The sequence below is a fragment of the Colletes latitarsis genome, unplaced genomic scaffold (genome assembly GCF_051014445.1).
Source record: "Colletes latitarsis isolate SP2378_abdomen unplaced genomic scaffold, iyColLati1 scaffold0021, whole genome shotgun sequence".
Taxonomy (NCBI): domain Eukaryota; kingdom Metazoa; phylum Arthropoda; class Insecta; order Hymenoptera; family Colletidae; genus Colletes; species Colletes latitarsis.
This window is the reverse complement of record NW_027488371.1, coordinates 11,181,973-11,204,867: the sequence shown is the minus strand read 5'-3', so window position 1 is coordinate 11,204,867 and position 22,895 is coordinate 11,181,973.

Genomic DNA, 22,895 nt, shown 5'->3' with positions numbered 1-22,895 from the left:
GTTACCACATTACAACGTGATCCAAACTAGAAAAAGCCCGGGATCAAGCCAACAAGTATTGCGAGAAATGCGGCTGTATGAGCCAGATGATGGCAAATACCAGACCTAACCCTGACCTACCCGCTGCTATCCTCCAAAATATAGATCGAATCCAGGATTAACTCACTGTTTCAGTGTGGGACTTCATTGCTGCGTGATCCAAACCAGAAAACGCCTAGGATCTGGCCAACAAGTATGCGAAAAATGCGAAATTATGAGCCAGATGCTGGCAAATACCAGACCTAACCCTGACCTAAGCAGTTTTATCCTCGAAAATATCGATCGGATCGAGGTTCAATTCACTGTTTCAGTGTGGTATCACAATACAACGTGATCCAACCCAGAAAACGCCCAGGATCTGGCCAACAAGTAGGTGAATAATGCGAAAGTATGAGCCAGATGATGGCTAATACCAGACCTAACCTTGACCTAACCGGTGTTATCCACTAAAATATAGATCGGACCCAGGTTTAACTCACTGTTTCAGTGTGGTACCACTTTACAACGTGATCCAAACCAGAAAACGCCCTGGATCTGGCCAACAAGTGGCCGAAAAATGCGATAGTATGATCCTGATGATGGCAAATACCAGTCCTAACCCATACCAATCCGGGGATACGCTCTAATATATAGATCGAATCCAGGATTAATTCACTGTTTCGGTGCGGTACCGCACTACTACGTGATCCAACCCAGAAAAAGCCCAGGATCAAGCCAACAATTATTGGGAGAAATTCGAAAGTATGAGCCAGAGGATGGCAAATACCAGACCTAACCCTGTCCTACCCGCTGCTATCCTCCAAAATATAGATCGAATCCAGGATTAACTCACTGTTTCAGTGTGGTACCACATTACTGCGTGATCCAAACTAGAAAAAGCCCAGGATCAAGCCAACAAGTATTGGGAGAAATTCGAAAGTATGAGCCAGAGGATGGCAAATACCATACCTAACCGTGACCTACCCGCTGCTATCCTCCAAAATATAGATCGAATCCAGGATTAACTCACTGTTTCAGTGTGGTACTTCATTGCTGCGTGATCCAAACCAGAAAACGCCTAGGATCTGGCCAACAAGTATGCGAAAAATGCGAAATTATGAGCCAGATGCCGGCAAATACCAGACCTAACCCTGACCTAAGCAGTTTTATCCTCTAAAATATCGATCGGATCGAGGTTCAATTCACTGTTTCAGTGTGGTATCACAATACAACGTGATCCAACCCAGAAAACGCCCAGGATCTGGCCAACAAGTAGGTGAATAATACGAAAGTATGAGCCAGATGATGGCTAATACCAGTCCTAACCCAGGCCTAACCGGTGATATCCTCTAAAATATTGATCGGACCCAGGTTTAACTCACTGTTTCAATGTGGCACCACATTACTACGTGATCCAAACCAGAAAACGCCCAGGATCTGGACAACAAGTATGCGAATAATGCGAAAGTATGAGCTAGATGATGGCAAATACCAGACCTAACCCTGACCTAACCGGTGTCATCCCTTAAAATAAAGATTTAATCCAGGTTTAACTGACTGTTGCAGTGTGGTGCCCCATTAGTACGTGATCCAAACCAGAAAACGCCCAGGATCTGGCCTACAAGTAGGCGAAAAATGCGAAAGTATGAGCCAAATGATGGCAAATACCAGACCTAACCCCGGCCTAACCGGTGTTATCCTTTAAAATATCGATCGGACCCAGGTTTAACTCGCTGTTTCAATGTGGCACCACATTACTACGTGATCCAAACCAGAAAACGCCCAGGATCTGGCCAATATTTATACGAAATATGCGAAAGTATGGGCGAGATACTATCAAATACCAGACCTAACCCAAACCTAACCGGTGTTACCCACTAATATATAGATCGAATCCAGGATTAATTCACTGTTTCAGTGTGGCATCACACTACTAGGTGATCCAACCCCGAAAACGACCAGGATATGGCCAAAAACTATGCGAAAAATGCGAAAGTATGAGACAGATGATGGCAAATACCAGACCTAACCCTGACCTAGCCGGTGTTATCCTCTAAAATATTGATTGAATCCAGGTATAACTCACTGTTTCAGAGTGGTTCTACATTACTACGTGATCCAAACAAGAAAACGCCCAGGATCTGGCCAACAAGTAGGTGAAAAATGCGAAAGTATGAGACACATGATGGCAAATACCAGACCTAACCCTGACCTAACCGCTGTTATGTTCTAAAATATAGATTGAATCCAGGTTTAACTCACTGTTTGAGTGTGGTGCCACATTACTAGGTGATACAACCCAGAAAACGCCCAGGATCTGGCCAACAAGTATGCGAAAAATGCGAGAGTATGACTCAGACGATGGCAAATACCAGACCTAACCCTGTCCTACCCGCTGCTATCCTCCAAAATATAGATCGAATCCAGGATTAACTCACTGTTTCAGTGTGGTACCACATTACTGCGTGATCCAAACTAGAAAAAGCCCAGGATCAAGCCAACAATTATTGGGAGAAATTCGAAAGTATGAGCCAGAGGATGGCAAATACCATACCTAACCCTGACCTAACCGGTGTTATCCTCTAAAATTTAGATTGAATCCAGGTTTAACTCACTATTTTAGAGTGGTTCTACATTTCTACGTGATCCAAACCAGAAAACGCCGAGGATCTGGCTAACAAGTATGCGAAAAATGCGAAAGTATGAGCCACATGATGGCAAATACCAGACCCAACCCTGACCTAACCGGTGTTATCCTCGAAAATATAGATTGAATCCAGGTTTATCTCACTGTTTCAGTGTGGTACTACATTACTGCGTGATCCAACCCAGAAAACGCCCAGGATCTGGCCAACAAGTAGGTGAATAATGCGAAAGTATGAGCCAGATGATGGCTAATACCAGTCCTAACCCAGGCCTAACCGGTGATATCCTCTAAAATATTGATCGGACCCAGGTTTAACTCACTGTTTCAATGTGGCACCACATTACTACGTGATCCAACCCAGAAAACGCCCAGGATCTGGCCAACAAGTATGCGAAAAATGCGAGAGTATGACTCAGACGATGGCAAATACCAGACCTAACCCTGTCCTACCCGCTGCTATCCTCCAAAATATCGATCGGACCCAGGTTTAACTCGCTGTTTCAGTGTGGTACCACATTACTACGTGATCAAAACCAGAAAACGCCCAGGATCTGGCCAATATTTATACGAAATATGCGAAAGTATGGGCGAGATACTATCAAATACCAGACCTAACCCAAACCTAACCGGTGTTACCCACTAATATATAGATCGAATCCAGGATTAATTCACTGTTTCAGTGTGGCATCACACTACTAGGTGATCCAACCCCGAAAACGACCAGGATATGGCCAAAAACTATGCGAAAAATGCGAAAGTATGAGACAGATGATGGCAAATACCAGACCTAACCCTGACCTAAGCAGTTTTATCCTCTAAAATATCGATCGGATCGAGGTTCAATTCACTGTTTCAGTGTGGTATCACAATACAACGTGATCCAACCCAGAAAACGCCCAGGATCTGGCCAACAAGTAGGTGAATAATGCGAAAGTATGAGCCAGATGATGGCTAATACCAGACCTAACCTTGACCTAACCGGTGTTATCCACTAAAATATAGATCGGACCCAGGTTTAACTCACTGTTTCAGTGTGGTACCACTTTACAACGTGATCCAAACCAGAAAACGCCCTGGATCTGGCCAACAAGTGGCCGAAAAATGCGATAGTATGATCCTGATGATGGCAAATACCAGTCCTAACCCATACCAATCCGGGGATACGCTCTAATATATAGATCGAATCCAGGATTAATTCACTGTTTCGGTGCGGTACCGCACTACTACGTGATCCAACCCAGAAAAAGCCCAGGATCAAGCCAACAATTATTGGGAGAAATTCGAAAGTATGAGCCAGAGGATGGCAAATACCAGACCTAACCCTGTCCTACCCGCTGCTATCCTCCAAAATATAGATCGAATCCAGGATTAACTCACTGTTTCAGTGTGGTACCACATTACTGCGTGATCCAAACTAGAAAAAGCCCAGGATCAAGCCAACAAGTATTGGGAGAAATTCGAAAGTATGAGCCAGAGGATGGCAAATACCATACCTAACCGTGACCTACCCGCTGCTATCCTCCAAAATATAGATCGAATCCAGGATTAACTCACTGTTTCAGTGTGGTACTTCATTGCTGCGTGATCCAAACCAGAAAACGCCTAGGATCTGGCCAACAAGTATGCGAAAAATGCGAAATTATGAGCCAGATGCCGGCAAATACCAGACCTAACCCTGACCTAAGCAGTTTTATCCTCTAAAATACCGATCGGATCGAGGTTCAATTCACTGTTTCAGTGTGGTATCACAATACAACGTGATCCAACCCAGAAAACGCCCAGGATCTGGCCAACAAGTAGGTGAATAATACGAAAGTATGAGCCAGATGATGGCTAATACCAGTCCTAACCCAGGCCTAACCGGTGATATCCTCTAAAATATTGATCGGACCCAGGTTTAACTCACTGTTTCAATGTGGCACCACATTACTACGTGATCCAAACCAGAAAACGCCCAGGATCTGGACAACAAGTATGCGAATAATGCGAAAGTATGAGCTAGATGATGGCAAATACCAGACCTAACCCTGACCTAACCGGTGTCATCCCTTAAAATAAAGATTTAATCCAGGTTTAACTGACTGTTGCAGTGTGGTGCCCCATTAGTACGTGATCCAAACCAGAAAACGCCCAGGATCTGGCCTACAAGTAGGCGAAAAATGCGAAAGTATGAGCCAAATGATGGCAAATACCAGACCTAACCCCGGCCTAACCGGTGTTATCCTTTAAAATATCGATCGGACCCAGGTTTAACTCGCTGTTTCAATGTGGCACCACATTACTACGTGATCCAAACCAGAAAACGCCCAGGATCTGGCCAATATTTATACGAAATATGCGAAAGTATGGGCGAGATACTATCAAATACCAGACCTAACCCAAACCTAACCGGTGTTACCCACTAATATATAGATCGAATCCAGGATTAATTCACTGTTTCAGTGTGGCATCACACTACTAGGTGATCCAACCCCGAAAACGACCAGGATATGGCCAAAAACTATGCGAAAAATGCGAAAGTATGAGACAGATGATGGCAAATACCAGACCTAACCCTGACCTAGCCGGTGTTATCCTCTAAAATATTGATTGAATCCAGGTATAACTCACTGTTTCAGAGTGGTTCTACATTACTACGTGATCCAAACAAGAAAACGCCCAGGATCTGGCCAACAAGTAGGTGAAAAATGCGAAAGTATGAGACACATGATGGCAAATACCAGACCTAACCCTGACCTAACCGCTGTTATGTTCTAAAATATAGATTGAATCCAGGTTTAACTCACTGTTTGAGTGTGGTGCCACATTACTAGGTGATACAACCCAGAAAACGCCCAGGATCTGGCCAACAAGTATGCGAAAAATGCGAGAGTATGACTCAGACGATGGCAAATACCAGACCTAACCCTGTCCTACCCGCTGCTATCCTCCAAAATATAGATCGAATCCAGGATTAACTCACTGTTTCAGTGTGGTACCACATTACTGCGTGATCCAAACTAGAAAAAGCCCAGGATCAAGCCAACAATTATTGGGAGAAATTCGAAAGTATGAGCCAGAGGATGGCAAATACCATACCTAACCCTGACCTAACCGGTGTTATCCTCTAAAATTTAGATTGAATCCAGGTTTAACTCACTATTTTAGAGTGGTTCTACATTTCTACGTGATCCAAACCAGAAAACGCCGAGGATCTGGCTAACAAGTATGCGAAAAATGCGAAAGTATGAGCCACATGATGGCAAATACCAGACCCAACCCTGACCTAACCGGTGTTATCCTCGAAAATATAGATTGAATCCAGGTTTATCTCACTGTTTCAGTGTGGTACTACATTACTGCGTGATCAAACCCAGAAAACGCCCAGGATCTGGCCAACAAGTAGGTGAATAATGCGAAAGTATGAGCCAGATGATGGCTAATACCAGTCCTAACCCAGGCCTAACCGGTGATATCCTCTAAAATATTGATCGGACCCAGGTTTAACTCACTGTTTCAATGTGGCACCACATTACTACGTGATCCAACCCAGAAAACGCCCAGGATCTGGCCAACAAGTATGCGAAAAATGCGAGAGTATGACTCAGACGATGGCAAATACCAGACCTAACCCTGTCCTACCCGCTGCTATCCTCCAAAATATCGATCGGACCCAGGTTTAACTCGCTGTTTCAGTGTGGTACCACATTACTACGTGATCAAAACCAGAAAACGCCCAGGATCTGGCCAATATTTATACGAAATATGCGAAAGTATGGGCGAGATACTATCAAATACCAGACCTAACCCAAACCTAACCGGTGTTACCCACTAATATATAGATCGAATCCAGGATTAATTCACTGTTTCAGTGTGGCATCACACTACTAGGTGATCCAACCCCGAAAACGACCAGGATATGGCCAAAAACTATGCGAAAAATGCGAAAGTATGAGACAGATGATGGCAAATACCAGACCTAACCCTGACCTAACTGCTGTTATGTTCTAAAATATAGATTGAATCCAGGTATAACTCACTGTTTCAGAGTGGTTCTATACTACTACGTGATCCAAACAAGAAAACGCCCAGGATCTGGCCAACAAGTAGGTGAAAAATGCGAAAGTATGAGACAGATGATGGCAAATACCAGACCTAACCCTGACCTTACCGGTGTTATCCTCTAAAATATAGATTGAATCCTGGTTTAACTCACTGTTTCAGAGTGGTTCTACATTACTACGTGATCCAAACCAGAAAAGGCCCAGGATCTGGCCAACAAGTATGCGAAAAATGCGAAAGTATGAGCCAGATGATGGCAAATACCAGACCTAACCCTGACCTAACCGGTGTTATCCTCTAATATATAGATTCTATCCAGGTTTAACTCACTGTTTCAGTGTGGAACCACATTACTACGTGATCCAAACCAGAAAACGCCCGGGATATGGCCAACAAGTATGCGAAAAAATGCGAAAGTATGAGCCAGATGATGGCAAATACCAGACCTAACCCTGACCTAACCGCTGTTATCCTCTAAAATATAGATTGAATCCAGGTTTAACTCACTGTTTGAGTGTGGTGCCACATTACTAGGTGATACAACCCAGAAAGCGCCCAGTATCTGGCCAACAAGTAGGTGAAAAATGCGAAAGTATGAGACACATGATGGCAAATACCAGACCTAACCCTGACCTAACCGCTGTTATGTTCTAAAATATAGATTGAATCCAGGATTAACTCACTGTTGCGGTGTGGAACCACATTACTACGTGATCCAAACCAGAAAACGCCCTGGGTCTGGCCAACAGGTATGCGAAAAATTCGAAAGTATCAGCAAGATGATGGCAAATACCAGACCTAACCCTGACCTAACCGGTGTTATCCTCTAAAATATAGATTGAATCCAGGTTTAACTGTCTGTTTGAGTGTGGTGCCACATTACTAGGTGATACAACCCAGAAAACGCCCAGGATCTGGCCAACAAGTATGCGAAAAATGCGAGAGTATGACTCAGACGATGGCAAATACCAGACCTAACCCTGTCCTACCCGCTGCTATCCTCCAAAATATAGATCGAATCCAGGATTAACTCACTGTTTCAGTGTGGTACCACATTACTGCGTGATCCAAACTAGAAAAAGCCCAGGATCAAGCCAACAATTATTGGGAGAAATTCGAAAGTATGAGCCAGAGGATGGCAAATACCATACCTAACCCTGACCTAACCGGTGTTATCCTCTAAAATTTAGATTGAATCCAGGTTTAACTCACTGTTTTAGAGTGGTTCTACATTTCTACGTGATCCAAACCAGAAAACGCCGAGGATCTGGCTAACAAGTATGCGAAAAATGCGAAAGTATGAGCCACATGATGGCAAATACCAGACCCAACCCTGACCTAACCGGTGTTATCCTCGAAAATATAGATTGAATCCAGGTTTATCTCACTTTTTCAGTGTGGTACTACATTACTGCGTGATCCAACCCAGAAAACGCCCAGGATCTGGCCAACAAGTAGGTGAATAATGCGAAAGTTTGAGCCAGATGATGGCTAATACCAGTCCTAACCCAGGCCTAACCGGTGATATCCTCTAAAATATTGATCGGACCCAGGTTTAACTCTCTGTTTCAATGTGGCACCACATTACTACGTGATCCAAACCAGAAAACGCCCAGGATCTGGACAACAAGTATGCGAAAAATGCGAAAGTATGAGCTAGATGATGGCAAATACCAGACCTAACCCTGACCTAACCGGTGTTATCCCCTAAAATAAAGATTTAATCCAGGTTTAACTCACTGTTGCAGTGTGGTGCCCCATTAGTACGTGATCCAAACCAGAAAACGCCCAGGATCTGGCCTACAAGTAGGCGAAAAATGCGAAACTATGAGCCAGATGATGGCAAATACCAGACCTAACCGTGACCTAACCAGTGTTATCCTCTAAAATATAGATTGTATCCAGGTTTAACTCTCTGATGAAGTGTGGAACCACATTACTACGTGATCCAAACCAGAAAACGCCCAGTATCTGGCCAATAGGTATGCGAAAAATGCGAAACTATGAGCCAGATGATGGCAAAACCCAGGCCTCACGCCGACATAACCGGTGTTATCCTTTAAAATATAGATCGGACCCAGGTTTAACTCACTGTTGCAGTGTGGTACCACACTACTACGTGATCCAAACCTGAAAACGCCCAGGATCTGACCAACAAGTATGCGAAAAATGCGAAAGTATGAGCCAAATGATGGCAAATACCAGACCTAACCCCGGCCTAACCGGTGTTATCCTTTAAAATATCGATCGGACCCAGGTTTAACTCGCTGTTTCAGTGTCGTACCACATGACTACGTGATCAAAACCAGAAAACGCCCAGGATCTGGCCAATATTTATACGAAATATGCGAAAGTATGGGCGAGATACTATCAAATACCAGACCTAACCCAAACCTAACCGGTGTTACCCACTAATATATAGATCGAATCCAGGATTAATTCACTGTTTCAGTGTGGCATCACACTACTAGGTGATCCAACCCCGAAAACGACCAGGATATGGCCAAAAACTATGCGAAAAATGCGAAAGTATGAGACAGATGATGGCAAATACCAGACCTAACCCTGACCTAGCCGGTGTTATCCTCTAAAATATTGATTGAATCCAGGTATAACTCACTGTTGCGGCGTGGAACCACATTACTACGTGATCCAAACCAGAAAACGCCCTGGATCTGGCCAACAGGTATGCGAAAAATTCGAAAGTATCAGCCAGATGATGGCAAATACCAGACCTAACCCTGACCTAACCGGTGTTATCCTCTAAAATTTAGATTGAATCCAGGTTTAACTCACTGTTTTAGAGTGGTTCTACATTTCTACCTGATCCAAACCAGAAAACGCCGAGGATCTGGCTAACAAGTATGCGAAAAATGCGAAAGTATGAGCCACATGATGGCAAATACCAGACCCAACCCTGACCTAACCGGTGTTATCCTCGAAAATATAGATTGAATCCAGGTTTATCTCACTGTTTCAGTGTGGTACTACATTACTGCGTGATCCAAACCAGAAAACGCCTAGGATCTGGCCAACAAGTATGCGAAAAATGCGAAAGTGTAAGCCAGATCATGGCAAATACGAGTCCTAACCCAGGCCTAACCGGTGATATCCTCTAAAATATTGATCGGACCCAGGTTTAACTCACTGTTTCAGTGTGGTACCATATTCCTACGTGACGCAAACCAGAAAACACCCAGGATCTGACCAATAAGTATGCGAAAAATGCGAAAGTATGAGCCAGCTGATGGCAAATACCAGACCTAACCCTGACCTTACGGGTGTTATACTCTAAAATATAGATTGAATCCAGGTTTAACTCACTGTTTCAGAGTGGTTCTACATTACTACGTGATCCAAACCAGAAAACGCCCATGATCTGGCCAACAGGTATGCGAAAAATTCGATAGTATGAGCCAGATGATGGCAAATACCAGACCTAACCCTGACCTTACCGGTGTTATACTCTAAAATATAGATTGAATCCAGGTTTAACTCACTGTTTCAGAGTGGTTCTACATTACTACGTGATCCAAACCAGAAAACGCCCATGATCTGGCCAACAGGTATGCGAAAAATTCGATAGTATGAGCCAGATCATGGCAAATACCAGACCTAACCCTGACCTAACCGCTGTTATGCTCTAAAATATAGATTGAATCCAGGATTAACTCACTGTTGCGGTGTGGAACCACATTACTACGTGATCCAAACCAGAAAACGCACAGGATCTGGCCAACAGGGATGCGAAGAATTCGAAAGTATCAGCCACATGATGGCAAATACCAGACCTAACCCTGACCTAACCGCTGTTATCCTCTAAAATATAGATTGAATCCAGGTTTAACTCACTGTTTCAGAGAGGTTCTACATTACTACGTGATCCAAACCAGAAAAGGCCCAGGATCTGGCTAACAAGTATGCGAAAAATGCGAAAGTATGAGCCATATGATGGCAAATACCAGACCTAACCCTGACCTAACTGCTGTTATGTTCTAAAATATAGATTGAATCCAGGATTAACTCACTGTTGCGGCGTGGAACCACATTACTACGTGATCCAAACCAAAAAACGCCCAGGATCTGGCCAACAGGTATGCGAAAAATTCGAAAGTATCAGCCAGATGATGGCAAATACCAGACCTAACCCTGACCTAACCGCTGTTATGCTCTAAAATATAGATTGAATCCAGGATTAACTCACTGTTGCAGTGTGGAACCACATTACTACGTGATCCAAACCAGAAAACGCCCAGGATCTGGCCAACAGGTATGCGAAAAATTCGATAGTATGAGCCAGATGATGGCAAATACCAGACCTAACCCTGACCTAACCGGTGTTATCCTCTAATCTATAGATTGTATCCAGGTTAAACTCACTGTTGCAGTGTGGAACCACATTACTACGTGATCCAAATCAGAAAAAGCCCTGGATCGGGCCAGCAAGTATGCGAGAAATGCGAAAGTATGAGGCAGACTATGGCAAATTCCAGACCTAACCCTGACCTAACCGGTGTTATCCTCTAAAATATAGATTGAATCCAGGTTTATCTCACAGTTTCAGAGTGGTTCTACATTAGTACGTGATCCAAACCAGAAAACGCCCTGGATCTGGCCAACAAGTATGCGAAAAATGCGAAAGTATGAGCCAGATGATGGCTAATACCAGACCTAACCCTGACCTAACCCGTGTTATCCTCTAAAATATAGATTGTATCCAGGTTTAACTCTCTGTTGCAGTGTGGAACCACATTACTACGTGATCCAACCCAGAAAACGCCCAGGATCTTGCCAACAAGTATGCGAACAATTCGAAAGTATGAGCCAGATGATGGCAAATACCAGACCTAACCCTGACCTAACCGGTGTTATCCTCTAAAATATAGATTGAATCCAGGTTTAACTCACTGTTTCAGGCTGGTTCTACATACCTACGTGATCCAAACCAGAAAACGCCCAGGATCTGGCCAACAAGTATGCGAAAATTGCGAAAGTATGAGCCAGATGATGGCAAATACCAGACCTAACCCTGACCTAACCGATGTTATCCTCTAAAATATAGATTGAATCCATGATTAACTCACTGTTACAGTGTGGTACCATATTACTACGTGATCCAAACCAGAAAACGCCCAGGATCTGGCCAACGAGTATGCGAAAATTGCCAAAGCATGAGCCAGATGATGGCAAATACCAGACCTAACCCAAACCTAACCGGTGTTACCGTCTAATATATAGATCGAATCCAGGATTACTTCAGTGTTTCACTGCGGTACCACACAACTACCGGATCCGACCCAGAAAACGCTCAGGATCTGGCCAACAAGTATGCGAAAAATGCGAAAATATGAGCCAGATTATGGCAAATACCAGACCTATCCCTGACCTAACCGGTGTTACCCTCTAATATATAGATCGAATCCAGGATTAACTCACGGTTTCAGTGTGGTACCACATTACTACGTGATCCAAACCAGAAAACGCCCTGAATCTGGCCAACAAGTATGCGAAAAATGCGAAAGTATGAGCCAGATGATGGCAAATACCAGACCTAACCCTGACCTAACCGGTGTTATCCTCTAAAATATAGATTGAATCCAGGTTTAACTCACTGTTGCAGTGTGGAACCACATTACCACGTGATCCAAACCAGAAAACGCCCAGGATCTAGCCTATAAGTATGCGAAAAATGCGAAAATATGAGACAGATGATGGCAAATACCAGAACTAACGCTGACCTAGCCGGTGTTATCCTCTAAAATACAGATTGTATCCAAGTTTAGCTCACTGTTGCAGTGTGGAACCACATTACCACGTGATCCGACCCAGAATACGCCCAGGATCTGGCGAACAAGTGTGCGAAAAAAGCGAAAGTATGAGCCAGATGATGGCAAATACCAGACCTAACCCTGACCTAACCGGTGTTATCCTCTAAAATATAGATTGTATCCAGGTTTAACACACTGTTGCAGTGTGGAACCACATTACCACGTGATCCAAACCAGGAAACGCCCAGGATCTCACCAATAAGTATGCGAAAAATGCGAAACTATGAGCAAGATGAAGGCAAATACAAGACCTAACCCTGACCTAGCCGGTGTTATCCTCCAAAATATAGATTGAATCCAGGTTTAACTCACTGTTGCAGTGTGGAACCACATTACTACGTGATCCAAACCAGGAAACACCCAGGATCTGGCCAACAAGTATGCGAAAAATGCGAAAGCATGAGCCAGATGATGGCAAATACCAGACCTAACCCTGACCTAACCGGTGTTATCCTCTAAAATATAGATTGAGTCCAGGTTTAACTCACTGTTTCAGAGTGGTTTCTACATTACTACCTGATCCAAACCAGAAAACGCCCAGGATCTGGCTAACAAGTATGCGAAAAATGCGTAAGTATGAGCCAGATGATGGCAAATACCAGACCTAACCCTGACCTAACCGGTTTTATCCTCTAAAATATAGATTGAATCCAGGTTTATCTCACTGTTTGAGTGTGGTGCCACATTACTACGTGATCCAACCCAGAAAGCGCCCAGTATCTGGCCAGCAAGTAGGTGAAAAATGCGAAAGTATGAGACAGATGATGGCAAATACCAGAGCTAACCGTGACCTGACCGGTGTTATCCTCCAAAATATAGATTGAATCCAGGATTAACTCACTGTTGCAGTCTGGAACCAAATTACTACGTGATCCAAACCAGAAAACGCCCAGTATCTGGCCAACAGGTATGCGAAGAATACGAAAGTATGAGCCAGATGATGGCAAATACCAGACCTATCCCTGACCTAACCGGTGTTATCCTCTAAAATGTAGATTGAATCCAAGTTTAGCACAATGTTGCAGTGTGGAACCACATTACTACGTGATCCAAACCAGGAAACGCCCAGGATCTCGCCAATAAGTATGCGAAAAATGCGAAACTATGAGCCAGATGAAGGCAAATACCAGACCTAACCCTGACCTAGCCAGTGTTATCCTCTAAAATATAGATTGAATCCAGGTTTAACTCACAGTTTGAGTGTGGTGCCACATTACTACGTGATCCAAACAAGAAAACGCCCAGGATCTGGCCAACAGGTATGCGAAAAATGCGAAACTGTGAGCCAGATGATGGCAAATACCAGACCTAACCCAGACCTAGCCGGTGTTATCCTCTAAAATATAGATTGAATCCAGGTTTAACTCACAGTTTGAGTGTGGTGCCACATTACTACGTGATCCAAACCAGAAAACGCCCAAGATCTTGCCAACAAGTATGCGAACAATTCGAAAGTATGAGCCAGATGATGGCAAATACCAGACCTAACCCTGACCTAACCGGTGTTATCCTCTAAAATATAGATTGAATCCAGGTTTAACTCACTGTTTCAGACTGGTTCTACATACCTACGTGATCCAAACCAGAAAACGCCCAGGGTCTGGCCAATAAGTATGCGAAAAATGCGAGGCTATGAGCCAGATGATGGCAAATACCAGACCTAACCCTGACCTAACCGGTGTTACCCTCTAATATATAGATCGAATCCAGGATTAACTCACGGTTTCAGTGTGGTACCACATTACTACGTGATCCAAACCAGAAAACGCCCAGGATCTGGCCAACAAGTATTTGAAAAATGCGAAAGTATGAGCCAGATGATGGCAAATACCAGACCTAACCCTGACCTAACCGGCGTTACCTTCTAATATATAGATCGAATCCAGGATTAACTCACAGTTTCAGTGTGGTACCACATTACTACGTGATCCAAACCAGAAAACGCCGAGGATCTGGCCAACAAGTTTGCGAAAAATGCGAAAATATGAGCCAGATTATGGCAAATACCAGACCTATCCCTGCCCTAACCGGTGTTACCCTCTAATATATAGATCGAATCCAGGATTAACTCACGGTTTCAGTGTGGTACAACATTACTACGTGATCCAAACCAGAAAACGCCCTGAATCTGGCCAACAAGTATGCGAAAAATGCGAAAATATGAGGCAGACGATGGCAAATACCAGAGCTAACCCTGACCTAACCGGTGTTATCCTCTAAAATATAGATTGAATCCAGGCTCAACTCACTGTTTGAGTGTGGAACCACATTACTACGTGATCCAAACCAGAAAACGCCCAGGATCAGGCCAACAAGTATGCGAAAAATTCTAAAGTATGAGCCAGATGATAGCAAATACCAGACCTAACCCTGACCTAACCGGTGTTATCCTCTAAAATATAGATTGAATCCAGGTTTAACTCACTGTTGCAGTGTGGAACCACACTACCACGTGATCCAAACCAGAAAACGCCCGGGATCTAGCCTATAAGTGTGTGAAAAATGCGAAAATATGAGACAGATGATGGCAAATACCAGACCTAACCCTGACCTAGCCGGTGTTATCCTCTAAAATATAGATTGAATCCAGGTTTAACTCACTGTTGCAGTGTGGAACCACATTACCACGTGATCCAAACCAGAAAACGCCCGGGATCTAGCCTATAAGTGTGCGAAAAATGCGAAAATATGAGACAGATGATGGCAAATACCAGACCTAACCCTGACCTAGCCGGTGTTAGCCTCTAAAATATAGATTGAATCCAGGTTTAACTCACTGTTTCAGACAGGTTCTACATTCCTACCTAATCCGAACCAGAAAACGCCCAGGATCTGGCCAACAAGTATGCGTAAAATGCGAAAGTATGAGGCAGACGGTGGCAAATACCAGAGCTAACCCTGACCTAACCGGTGTTATCCTCTAAAATATAGATTGAATCCAGGTTCAACTCACTGTTTGAGTGTGGTGCCACATTACTACGTGATCCAAACCAGAAATCGCCCACGATCTGGCCAACAAGTATGCGTAAAATGCGAAAGTATGAGGCAGACGATGGCAAATACCAGAGCTAACCCTGACCTAACCGGTGTTAGCCTCTAAAATATAGATTGAATCCAGGTTTAACTCACTGTTTCAGACTGGTTCTACATTCCTACCTAATCCGAACCAGAGAACGCCCAGGATCTGGCCAACTAGTATGCGTAAAATGCGAAAGTATGAGGCAGACGGTGGCAAATACCAGAGCTAACCCTGACCTAACCGGTGTTATCCTCTAAAATATAGATTGAATCCAGGTCCAACTCACTGTTTGAGTGTGGTGCCACATTACTACGTGATCCAAACCAGAAAACGCCCAGGATCTAGCCAATAAGTATGCGAAAAATGCGAAACTATGAGCCAGATGATGGCAAATACCAGACCAAACCCTGACCTAGCCGGTGTTAGCCTCTAAAATATAGATTGAATCCAGGTTTAACTCACTGTTTCAGACTGGTTCTACATTCCTACCTAATCCGAACCAGAAAACGCCCAGGATCTGGCCAACAAGTATGCGTAAAATGCGAAAGTATGAGGCAGACGGTGGCAAATACCAGAGCTAACCCTGACCTAACCGGTGTTATCCTCTAAAATATAGATTGAATCCAGGTTCAACTCACTGTTTGAGTGTGGTGCCACATTACTACGTGATCCAAACCAGAAATCGCCCACGATCTGGCCAACAAGTATGCGTAAAATGCGAAAGTATGAGGCAGACGATGGCAAATACCAGAGTTAACCCTGACCTAACCGGTGTTATCCTCTAAAATATAGATTGAATCCAGGTTCAACTCACTGTTTGAGTGTGGTGCCACATTACTACGTGATCCAAACCAGAAATCGCCCACGATTTGGCCAACAAGTATGCGTAAAATGCGAAAGTATGAGGCAGACGATGGCAAATGCCAGAGCTAACTCTGACCTAACCGGTGTTATCCTCTAAAATATAGATTGAATCCAGGTTCAACTCACTGTTTGAGTGTGGTGCCACATTACTACGTGATCCAAACCAGAAATCGCCCACGATCTGGCCAACAAGTATGCGTAAAATGCGAAAGTATCAGGCAGACGATGGCAAATACCAGAGTTAACCCTGACCTAACCGTTGTTATCCTCTAAAATATAGTTTGTATCCAGGTTTAACACACTGTTGCAGTGTGGAACCACATTACTACGTGATCCAAACCAGGAAACGCCCAGGATCTCGCCAATAAGTATGCGAAAAATGCGAAACTATGAGCAAGATGAAGGCAAATACCAGACCTAACCCTGACCTAGCCGGTGTTATCCTCTAAAATATAGATTGAATCCAGGTTCAACTCACTGTTTAAGTGTGGTGCCACATTACTACGTGATCCAAACCAGAAATCGCCCAGGACCTGCCAACAAGTATGCGTAAAATGCGAAAGTATGAGGCAGACGATGGCAAATACCAGACCTAACCCTGACCTAACAGGTGTTATCCTCTAAAATATAGATTGAATCCAGGTTTAACTCACTGTTTGAGTGCGGTGCCACATTACTACGTGATCCAACCCAGAAAGCGCCCAGCATCTGGCCAACAAGTAGGTGAAAAATGCGAAAGTATCTGACAGATGACGGCAAATACCAGACCTAACCCTGACCTAACCGCTGTTATGCTCTAAAATATAGATTGAATCCAGGATTAACTCACTGTTGCAGTGTGGAACAACATTACTACGTGATCCAAACCAGGAAACGCCCAGGATCTGGCCAATAGGTATGCGAAAAATGCGAAACTGTGAGCCAGATGATGGCAAATACCAGACCTAACCCAGACCTAGCCGGTGTTGTCCTCTAAAATATAGATTGAATCCAGGTCTAACTCACTGTTTGAGTGTGGTGCCACATTACTACGTGATCCAAACCAGAAAACGCCCAAGATCTTGCCAACAAGTATGCGAACAATTCGTAAGTTTGAGCCAGATGATGGCAAATACCAGACCTAACCTTGACCTAACCGGTGTTATCCTCTAAAATATAGATTGAATCCAGGTTTAACTCATGTGGCAGTGTGGTACCACATTACTACGAGATCCAAACCAGAAAACGCCCTGGATCTGGCCAACAAGTATGCGAAAAATGCGAGGCTATGAGCCAGATGATGGCAAATACCAGACCTAACCCTGACCTAACCGGCGTTACCCTCTAGTATATAGATCGTATCCAGGATTAACTCACTGTTTCAGTGTGGTACCACATTACTACGTGATCCAAACCAGAAAACGCCCTGAATCTGGCCAGCAAGTATGCGAAAAATGCGAAAGTATGAGCCAAATGATGCCAAATACCAGACCTAACCCTGGCCTAACCGCTGTTATCCACAAAAATATAGATTGAATCCAGGATTAACTCACTGTTGCAGTGTGGAACCACATTACTACGTGATCCAAACCAGAAAACGCCCAGGATCTGGCCAACAGGTATGCGAAAAATGCGAAAGTATGAGACAGATGATGGCAAATACCAGACCTAACCCTGGCCTAACCGCTGTTATCCACCAAAATATAGATTGAATCCAGGATTAACTCACTGTTGCAGTGTGGAACCACATTACTACGTGATCCAAACCAGAAAACGCCCAGGATCTGGCCACAAGGTATGCGAAAAATACGAAAGTATGAGCCAGATGATGGCAAATACCAGACCTATCCCTGACCTAACCGGTGTTATCCTCTAAAACATAGATTGAATCCAGGGTTAACTTATGTGGCAGTGTGGTACCACATTACTACGTGATCCAAACCAGAAAACGCCCTGGATCTGGCCAACAAGTATGCGAAAAATGCGAAAGTATGAGCCAGATGATGGCAAATACCAGACCTAACCCTGACCTAACCGGTGTTATCCTCTAAAATATAGATTGAATCCAGGTTTAACTCACAGTTGCAGTGTGGAACCACATTACCACGTGATCCAAACCAGAAAACACCCGGGATCTAGCCTATAAGTATGCGAAAAATGCGAAAATATGAGACAGATGATGGCAAATACCAGACCTAACCCTGACCTGACCGGTGTTATCCGCTAAAATATAGATTGAATCCAGGTTTAACTCACTGTTTCAGACCGGTTCTACATTCCAACGTGATCCAAACCAGAAAACGCCCAGGATCTGGCCAACAAGTATTTGAAAAATGCGAAAATATGAGCCAGATTATGGCAAATACCAGACCTATCCCTGACCTAACCGGTGTTACCCTCTAATATATAGATCGAATCCAGGATTAACTCACGGTTTCAGTGTGGTACCACATTACTACGTGATCCAAACCAGAAAACGCCCTGGATCTGGCCAACAATTATGCGAAAAATGCGAATGTATGAGGCAGACGATGGCAAGTACCAGAGCTAACCCTGACCTAACCGGTGTTATCCTCTAAAATATAGATCGAATCCAGGTTCAACTCACTGTTTGGGTGTGGTGCCACATTACTACGTGATCCAACCCAGAAAACGCCCAGTATCTGGCCAACAAGTAGGTGAAAAATGCAATAGTATGAGACAGATGATGGCAAATACCAGACCTTACCCTGACCTAACCGATGTTATCCTCTAAAATATAGATTGAATCCAGGATTAACTCACTGTTTCAGTGTGGTACCATATTACTACGTGATCCAGACCAGAAAACGCCCAGGATCTGGCCAACTAGCATGCTAAAATTGCGAAAGTATGAGCCACATTATGGCAAATACCAGACCTAACCCAAACCTAACCGGTGTTACCTTCTAATATATAGATCGAATCCAGGATTACTTCACTGTTTCAGTGCAGCTCCACACTACTACCTGATCCAACCCAGAAAACGCCCAGGATCTGGCCAACAAGTATGCGAAAAATGCGAAAATATGAGCCAGATGATGGCAAATACCAGACCAAACCCTGACCTAGCCGATGTTAGCCTCTAAAATATAGATTGAATCCAGGTATAACTCACTGTTTCAGACTGGTTCTACATTCCTACGTGATCCAAACCAGAAAACGCCCAGGATCTGGCCAACAAATATGCGTAAAATGCGAAAGTATGAGGCAGAATATGGCAAATACCGGAGCTAAATCTGACCTAACCGGTGTTATCCTCTAAAATATAGATTGTATCCAGGTTTAACACACTGTTGCAGTGTGGAACCACATTACTACGTGATCCAAACCAGGAAACGCCCAGGATCTCGCCAATAAGTATGCGAAAAATGCGAAACTATGAGCCAGATGAAGGCAAATACCAGACCTAACCCTGACCTAGCCGGTGTTATCCTCTAAAATATAGATTGAATCCAGGTTCAACTCACTGTTTGAGTGTGGTGCCACATTACTACGTGATCCAAACCAGAAATCGCCCAGGATCTGGCCAACAAGTATGCGTAAAATGCGAAGGTATGAGGCAGACGATGGCAAATACCAGAGCTAACCCTGACCTAACCGGTGTTATCCTTTAAAATATAGATTGTATCCAGGTTTAACTCACAGTTTCAGTGTGGTACCACATTACTACGTGATCCAAACCAGAAAACGCCCAGGATCTGGCCAATAAGTATGCGTAAAATGCGAAAGTATGAGGCAGACGATGGCAAATACCGGAGCTAACTCTGACCTAACCGGTGTTATCCTCTAAAATATAGATTGAATCCAGGTTCAACTCACTGTTTGAGTGTGGTGCCACGTTACTACGTGATCCAAACCAGAAATCGCCCAGGATCTGGCCAACAAGTATGCGTAAAATGCGAAGGTATGAGGCAGACGATGGCAAATACCAGAGCTAACCCTGACCTAACCGGTGTTATCCTTTAAAATATAGATTGTATCCAGGTTTAACACACTGTTGCAGTGTTGAACCACATTACTACGTGATCCAAACCAGGAAACGCCCAGGATCTCGCCAATAAGTATGCGAAAAATGCGAAGCTATGAGCCAGATGATGGCAAATACCAGACCTAACCCTGACCTAGCCGGTGTTATCCTCTAAAATATAGATTGAATCCAGGTTTAACACACTGTTGCAGTGTGGAACCACATTACTACGTGATACAAACCAGAAAACGCCCTGGATCTGGCCAACAATTATGCGAAAAATGCGAATGTATGAGGCAGACGATGGCAAATACCAGAGCTAACCCTGACCTAACCGGTGTTATCCTCTAAAATATACATCGAATCCAGGTTCAACTCACTGTTTGGGTGTGGTGCCATATTACTACGTGATCCAACCAAGAAAACGCCCAGTATCTGGCCAACAAGTAGGTGAAAAATGCAATAGTATGAGACAGATGATGGCAAATACCAGACCTTACCCTGACCTAACCGATGTTATCCTCTAAAATATAGATTGAATCCAGGATTGACTCACTGTTTCAGTGTGGTACCATATTACTACGTGATCCAAACCAGAAAACGCCCAGGATCTGGCCAACTAGCATGCTAAAATTGCGAAAGTATGAGCCACATTATGGCAAATACCAGACCTAACCCTGACCCAACCAGAGTTATCCTCTAAAATATAGATTGTATCCAGTTTTAACTCACTGTTGCAGTGTGAAACCACATTACTACGAGATCCAAACCAGAAAACGCCCAGGGTCTGGCCAATAAGTATGCGAAAAATGCGAGGCTATGAGCCAGATGATGGCAAATACCAGACCTAACCCTGACCTAACCGGTGTTACCCTCTAATATATAGGTCGAATCCAGGATTAACTCACTGTTTCAGTGAGGTACCACATTACTACGTCATCCGAACCAGAAAAAGCCCAGGATCTGGCCATCAAGTATGCTAAAATTGCGAAAGTATGAGCCACATTATGGCAAATACCAGACCTAACCCAAACCTAACCGGTGTTACCTTCTAATATATAGATCGAATCCAGGATTACTTCACTGTTTCAGTGCAGCTCCACACTACTACCTGATCCAACCCAGAAAACGCCCAGGATCTGGCCAACAAGTATGCGAAAAATGCGAAAGTATGAGCCAGATGATGCAAATACCAGACCTAACCCTGACCTAACCGGTGTTACCTTCTAATATATAGTTCGAATCCAGGATTAACTCACAGTTTCAGTGTGGTACCACATTACTACGTGATCCAAACCAGAAAACGCCCAGGATCTGGCCAACAAGTATGCGTAAAATGCGAAAGTATGAGGCAGACGATGGCAAATACCGGAGCTAAATCTGACCTAACCGGTGTTATCCTCTAAAATATAGATTGAATCCAGGTTCAACTCACTGTTTGAGTGTGGTGCCACATTACTACGTGATCCAAACCAGAAATCGCCCAGGATCTGGCCAACAAGTAGGTGAAAAATGCGAAAGTATGAGCCAGATGATGGCAAATACCAGACCTAACCCTGACCTAACCGGTGTTATCCTCTAAAATATAGATTGAATCCAGGTTTAACTCATGTGGCAGTGTGGTACCACATTACTACGTGAACCAAACCAGAATACGCCCTGGATCTGGCCAACAAGTATGCGAAAAATGCGAAAGTATGTGCCAGATGATGGCAAATACCAGACCTAACCCTGACCCAACCGGAGTTATCCTCTAAAATATAGATTGTATCCAGTTTTAACTCACTGTTGCAGTGTGAAACCACATTACTACGAGATCCAAACCAGAAAACGCCCAGGGTCTGGCCAATAAGTATGCGAAAAATGCGAGGCTATGAGCCAGATGATGGCAAATACCAGACCTAACCCTGACCTAACCGGTGTTACCCTCTAGTATATAGATCGTATCCAGGATTAACTCAATGTTTCAGTGTGGTACCACATTACTACGTGATCCAAACCAGAAAACGCCCTGGATCTGGCCAACAAGTATGCGAAAAATGCGAAAGTATGAGCCAAATGATGCCAAATACCAGACCTAACCCTGACCTGACCGGTGTTATCCTCGAAAATATAGATTGAATCCAGGGTTAACTCATGTGGCAGTGAGGCACCACATTACTACGTAATCCAAACCAGAAAAAGCCCAGGATCTGGCCATCAAGTATGCGAAAAATGCGAAAGCATGAGCCAGATGATGGCAAATACCAGTCATAACCCAAACCTAACCGGTGTTACCCTCTAATATATAGGTCGAATCCAGGATTAACTCACGGTTTCAGTGTGGTACCACATTACTACGTGATCCAAACCAGAAAACGCCCAGGATCTGGCCAACAAGTATTTGAAAAATGCGAATGTATGAGCCAGATGATGGCAAATACCAGACCTAACCCTGACCTAACCGGCGTTACCTTCTAATATATCGATCGAATCCAGGATTAACTCACAGTTTCAGTGTGGTACCACATT